Source organism: Arachis hypogaea, chromosome 7, assembly GCF_003086295.3.
Source record: "Arachis hypogaea cultivar Tifrunner chromosome 7, arahy.Tifrunner.gnm2.J5K5, whole genome shotgun sequence".
Classification (NCBI taxonomy): Eukaryota; Viridiplantae; Streptophyta; class Magnoliopsida; order Fabales; family Fabaceae; genus Arachis; species Arachis hypogaea.
The window spans coordinates 51,936,700-51,943,431 of NC_092042.1; the positions used below are offsets into that span (position 1 = coordinate 51,936,700).

The window sequence follows — 6,732 nt, forward strand, 5'->3', positions numbered from 1 at the left end:
CATGCACCTTTGAAAGGTTGCAGGTGCATTGCACAGACCAAAAGGCATTCTCCTGTAGGCAAATACGCCAGAAGGGCAAGTGAATGCTGTTTTCTCTTGGTCCTGAGGATCTACTGCAATTTGGTTGTAGCCTGAATAGCCATCCAAAAAGCAGTAATAGTCATGCCCAGCTAGTCTCTCTAGCATTTGGTCTATGAATGGTAAAGGAAAATGATCCTTTCTGGTGGCTGTATTGAGCCTTCTGTAGTCAATACACATACGCCACCCTGTGACTGTCCTTGTAGGAACCAGTTCATTTTTTTCATTATGAACCACTGTCATGCCTCCCTTTTTGGGAACAACTTGGACAGGGCTCACCCAGGGGCTATCAGAAATAGGATAAATAATCCCAGCCTCTAGTAATTTAGTGACCTCTTTCTGCACCACCTCCTTCATGGCAGGATTTAGCCTCCTCTGTGGTTGGACCACTGGTTTGGCATTATCCTCTAACAGGATCTTGTGCATGCATCTAGCTGGGCTAATGCCCTTAAGATCACTTATGGACCACCCAAGAGCGGTCTTGTGTGTCCTTAGCACTTGAATCAGTGCTTCCTCTTCCTGTGGATTTAAAGCAGAGCTTATAATCACTGGAAAAGTTTCACCCCCTCCCAGAAATGCATATTTCAGGGATGGTGGTAGTGGTTTGAGTTCAGGCTTGGGGGGTTTATCCTCCTCCTGAGGAATTTTCGAAAATTCCTTTGCTTCCTCTAGTTCTTCTTGATCAGGTTGAGCATCTTTGAAGATGTCCTCAAGCTCTGATTCTAGGCTTTCAGTCATATTGATCTCTTCTACCAGAGAGTCAATAATGTCAGTGCCCATGCAGTCATTTGGTGTGTCTGGATGCTGCATAGCTTTTACAACATTCAACTTGAACTCATCCTCATTGACTCTCAAGGTTACTTCCCCTTTTTGTACATCAATGAGAGTTCGTCCAGTTGCTAGGAAAGGTCTTCCTAGAATGAGAGTTGCACTCTTGTGCTCCTCCATTTCCAGAACCACAAAGTCAGTTGGAAAGGCAAATGGCCCAACCTTGACAATCATGTCCTCAATTATGCCTGATGGGTGTTTAATGGAGCCATCAGCAAGTTGGAGGCATATCCGGATTGGTTTGACTTCTCCAGTCAACCCAAGCCTTCTGATAGTGGATGCAGGTATTAGATTGATGCTTGCTCCAAGATCACATAGGGCTGTCTTGGTGCAAGAACCTTCTAATGTGCATGGTATCATAAAGCTTCCTGGATCTTGAAGCTTTTCTGGTAAGCTCTTTAATATGACTGCACTGCATTCTTCAGTGAGAAACACTTTTTCAGTTTCTCTCCAATCCTTCTTATGACTTAAGATTTCTTTCATGAACTTAGCATAAGAAGGTATTTGCTCAAGTGCCTCTGCAAACGGAATCTTTATTTCAAGAGTCCTTAGATAGTCTGCAAAGCGGGCAAATTGCTTATCCTGCTCTGCTTGGCGGAGTTTATGAGGATAAGGCATCTTGGCTTTATATTCTTCAACCTTAGATGCTGCAGGTTTATTCCTTACAGAAGTGGTTGAAGAAGCCTTGTTAGAGGGATTACTGTCAGCACTCTCAGGTGTTTGATCATCCCTTGGCGTATGAACGCCAGGATTGGGTGGAAAATGGGCGTTTAACGCCAACTTTTCCCCCTTTTCTGGCGTTTGAACGCCAGAACTGGGCAAGGAATGGGCGTTTAACGCCAGCTTTCCTTCCCTTTCTGGCGTTTGAACGCCAATAATATTCCTCTCTGGGCTCTTACTGTCCTCAGAGGGATTTTGCACAGTGGTTTGGTTGTCCTCTGTCAATTGTTCCTTGTTTGGCTTTTTGCTCTTCTGAGCAGAGGTATTTAGTGTCTTCCCACTCCTCAGTTGAACTGCTTGACATTCCTCTGTTATCTGTTTAGATATTTGCTGTTTTGCTTGATTCAACTGTAGTTCTATGCTCTTGTTAGCAACTTTAGTTTCATGAAGCATCTCTTTAAAGTCTGCTAACTGTTCTGTCATTAGGAGCAATTGTTGATTAAGCTCAATTATCTGTTCTTGAGGACTAGGGTCAGTGACTATTGCCATGACTTCCTCTTTTGGGGAGAATTCATTGCTAGAGTACAAATATTGGTTTCTAGCAACAGTGTCTATAAGCTCTTGAGCTTCTTCAATTGTCTTCCTCATGTGTATAGATCCACCAGCTGAGTGGTCTAAAGACATCTGAGCTTTTTCTGTAAGCCCATAGTAGAAAATGTCTAACTGTACCCACTCTGAAAACATTTCAGAGGGACATTTCCTTAGCATACCTCTATACCTCTCCCAGGCATTATAAAGGGATTCATTATCCTCTTATTTAAAGCCTTGGATGTCCAGCCTTAGCTGTGTCATCCTCTTTGGAGGGTAAAAATGGTTCAGGAATTTGTCTGACAACTGTTTCCATGTTTTTATGCTTGCTGTAGGTTGGTTATTTAACCACCTTTTAGCTTGATCTTTTACAGCAAATGGAAACAGTAATAGTCTGTAGACATCCTGATCCACCTCTTTATGATGTACTGTGTCAGCAATTTGTAAGAATTGTGCCAGAAACTCAGTAGGTTCTTCCTGTGGAAGACCGGAATATTGGCAATTTTGCTGCACTATGATAATGAGTTGAGGATTTAGCTCAAAGCTGCTTGCTTTGATGGGAGGTGTACATATGCTACTCCCATATGCAGCTGTAATGGGGTTAGCATATGACCCCAGAGTCCTTTTGGACTGATCAATTCCACTTAGGTCCATGATGGATAAATTATATTTTTTTTGAATTAACGAAAAAAAAAATAAATTAAAACAAAAGAAAATTAAAATAAAAATTCGAAAATCAAAAAGAAAATAAGATCAAAGCAAATTGAGAACTGAATCAATTAGTTAATCAAAAAGATTTTGAAAACAGCAATTAAAAAGATATGATTGAAAAATTTTTATGAAAAAGATTTGATTTTTGAAAGGAGGAAAGAGAAAAACACAAAAAGACACCAAACTTAAAATTTTCAGAGAATCAAACACTAATTTTCGAAAATCTTTAAGGGAAAAACACAAAGAGGACACCAAACTTAGAATTTTTAAAGATCAAAAGGAGACTAAAAACATGTAAATTCGAAAATTAAAAGAAAAACAAAAGCATGCAATTGACACCAAACTTAAAATATGAAACTAGACTCAACTAAAAGACTCTAAACCAACAGAACAAAATAGTCCTAATCTAAGCAACAAGATAAGCCGTCAGTTGTCCAAACTCGAACAATCCCCGGCAACGGCGCCAAAAACTTGGTGCACGAAATTGCAATCACACTTTTGCAACTCCGCACAACTAACCAGCAAGTGCACTGGGTCGTCCAAGTAATACCTTGCGTGAGCAAGGGTCGATCCCACGGAGATTGTCGGCTTGAAGCAAGCTATGGTTATCTTGTAAATCTTAGTCAGGATATTAGAAATTATCAGGATTGATTGTGAAAAAGAACAAAAGAACATGAAATGATTACTTGTTTTGCAGTAATGGAGAATAGGTTGAGGTTTTGGAGATGCTCCATCTTCTGAATTTCTGCTTTCCTACTGTCTTCTTCTTCAAACACACAAGGCTCCTTCCATGGCAAGCTGTATGTAGGGTTTCACCGTTGTCAATGGCTACCTCCCATCCTCTCAGTGAAAACGATTGCTAATGCTCTGTCACAGCATGCGGAATTCAGCTGTCGGTTCTCGGTCAGGCCGGAATAGAATCCAGTGATTCTTTTGCGTCTGTCACTAACGCCCCGCCTGCTAGGAGTTTGAAGCACGTCACAGTCATCCAATCATTGAATCCTACTCAGAATACCACAGACAAGGTTTAGACCTTCCGGATTCTCTTGAATGCCGCCATCAGTTCTAGCTTATACCAGGAAGATTCCAGTTAAAGAATCCAAGAGATAACTACTTAATCTAAGGTAGAACGGAGGTGGTTGTCAGGCACACGTTCATAGTTGAGAATGATGATGATTGTCACGGATCATCACATTCATCCGGGTTATGAACAAGTATTATCTTAGAATGGAAGCAAGCATGATTGAATGAGAAACAGTAGTAATTGCATTAATCCATCAAGACACAGCAGAGCTCCTCACCCCCAACCATGGGGTTTAGAGACTCATGCCGTGGAAAGTATACAAAGAAAAAGTGTAAAGTGTCATGAGGTACAGATACAATGTCAAAAGATCCTATTAATAGTAAACTAGTAACCTAGGGTGTACAGAAATGAGTAAATGACGTAAAAATCCACTTCTGGGTCCACTTGGTGTGTGCTTGGGCTGAGCAATGAAGCATTTTCGTGTAGAGACCTTTTCTGGAGTTAAACGCCAGCTTTCATGCCAGTTTGGGCGTTTAACTCCAAGTTTTATGCCAGTTCCGGCGTTTAACGCTGGAATTTCTGAGGGTGACTTTGAGCGCCAGTTTGGGCCATCAAATCTTGGGTAAAGTATGGACTATCATATATTGCTGGAAAGCCCAGGAAGTCTACTTGTCAATGCCGTTGAGGGCGCGCCAATTGGGCTTCTGTAGCTCCAGAAAATCCACTTCGAGTGCAGGGAGGTCAGAATCCAGCAGCATCTGCAGTCCTTTTTGGTCTCGGAATCAGATTTTTGCTCAGGACCCTCAATTTCAGCCAGAAAATACCTGAAATCACAGAAAAACACACAAACTCATAGTAAAGTCCAGAAAAGTGAATTTTAACTAAAAACTAATAAAAATATACTAAAAACTAACTAAATTATACTAAAAACATACTAAAAATAATGCCAAAAAGCATACAAATTATCCGCTCATCACCTCCCAACACCAAACTTAGAGTTTGACTGTGGGGGCTCTGTTTGGCTCTGTTTTGAGAGAAGCTCTTCATGCTTCCTCTCCATGATGACAGAGGGATATCCTTGGGCCTTAAACACCAAGGATTCTTCATTCACTTGAATGATCAACTCTCCTCTATCAACATCAATCACAGCCCTTGCTGTGGCTAGGAAGGGTCTGCCAAGGATGATGGATTCATCCATGCACTTCCCAGTCTCTAGGACTATGAAATCAGTAGGGAGGTAATGGTCTTCAACTTTAACCAGAACATCCTCTACAAGTCCATGGGCTTGTTTTCTTGAGTTGTCTGCCATCTCTAGTGAGATTTTTACAGCTTGTACCTCAGAGATCCCTAACTTCTCCATTACAGAGAGAGGCATGAGGTTTACACTTGACCCTAAGTCACACAAGGCCTTCTTGAAGGTCATGGTGCCTATGGTACAAGGTATTGAAAACTTCCCAGGATCCTGTCTCTTTTGAGGCAGTTTCTGCCTAGACAAGTCATCCAGTTCCTTGGTGAGCAAAGGGGATTCATCCTCCCAAATCTCATTTCCAAATAACTTATCATTTAGCTTCATGATTGCTCCAAGGTATTTAGCAACTTGCTCTTCAGTGACATACTCATCCTCTTCAGAGGAAGAATACTCATCAGAGCTCATGAATGACAGAAGTAAGTCCAATGGAATCTCTATGGTCTCAGTTTGAGCCTCAGATTCCCATGGTTCCTCATTGGGGAACTCATTGGAGGCCAGTGGACGCCCAGTGAGGCCTTCCTCAGTGGCGTTCACTGCCTCTCCTTCCTCCCAAAATTTGGCCATGTTGATGGCCTTGCACTCTCCTTTTGGATTTTCTTCTGTATTGCTTGGGAGAGTACTAGGAGGGAGTTCAGTAATTTTCTTGCTCAGCTGACCCACTTGTGCCTCCAAATTTCTAATGGAGGATCTTGTTTCAGTTTGAAACTTTGAGTGATTTTGATCAGATCAGAGACCATGGTTGCTAAGTCAGAGTTATTCTGCTTAGAACTCTCTGTCTGTTGCTGAGAAGATGATGAAAAAGGCTTGCTATTGCTAAACCTGTTTCTTCCACCATTATTGTTGTTGAAACCTTGTTGGGGTCCCTGTTGATCCTTCCATGAAAAATTTGGATGATTTCTCCATGAAGGATTATAGGTGTTTCCATAGGGTTCTCCCATGTAATTCACCTCTTCCATTGAAGGGTTCTCAGGATCATAAGCTTCTTCCTCAGATGAAGCCTCCTTAGTACTGCTTGGTGCATTTTGCATTCCAGACAGACTTTGAGAAATCATATTGATTTGTTGAGTCAATATTTTATTCTGAGCCAATATGGCATTCACAAGATTTCTTTCAGAAGTGTACATGAATTGGTTATTTGCAACCATTTCAATCAGTTCTTGAGCTTCAGTAGGCGTCTTCTTCAGATGAAGAGATCCTCCTGCAGAGCTATCCAAAGACATCTTGGATAGTTCAGAGAGACCATCATAGAAAATACCTATGATGCTCCATTCAGAAAGCATATCAGAAGGACACTTTCTGATTAATTGTTTGTATCTTTCCCAAGCTTCATAGAGGGATTCTCCTTCCTTCTGTCTGAAGGTTTGGACTTCCACTCTAAGCTTACTCAATTTTTGAGGTGGAAAGAACTTTGCCAAGAAGGCATTGACTAGCTTTTCCCCAGAGTCCAGGCTTTCTTTAGGTTGAGAGTCCAACCATGTTCTAGCTCTGTCTCTTACAGCAAAAGGGAATAGCATAAGTCTGTAGACCTCAGGGTCAACCCCATTAGTCTTGACAGTGTCACAGATTTGCAAGAACTCAGCTAAGAACTGATGAG

The 6,732-nt window shown here is 41.5% G+C and overlaps 1 non-coding gene across 1 annotated transcript; it reads left to right on the plus strand.

Moving 5' to 3' along the window:
* Nucleotides 1-6,412: 6,412 nt before the first annotated feature.
* On the plus strand, nt 6,413-6,520 carry LOC112704480 (small nucleolar RNA R71). The gene has a single exon (XR_003155104.1). It is a non-coding gene; the product is annotated as a small nucleolar RNA R71 (small nucleolar RNA).
* Nucleotides 6,521-6,732: the final 212 nt, after the last annotated feature.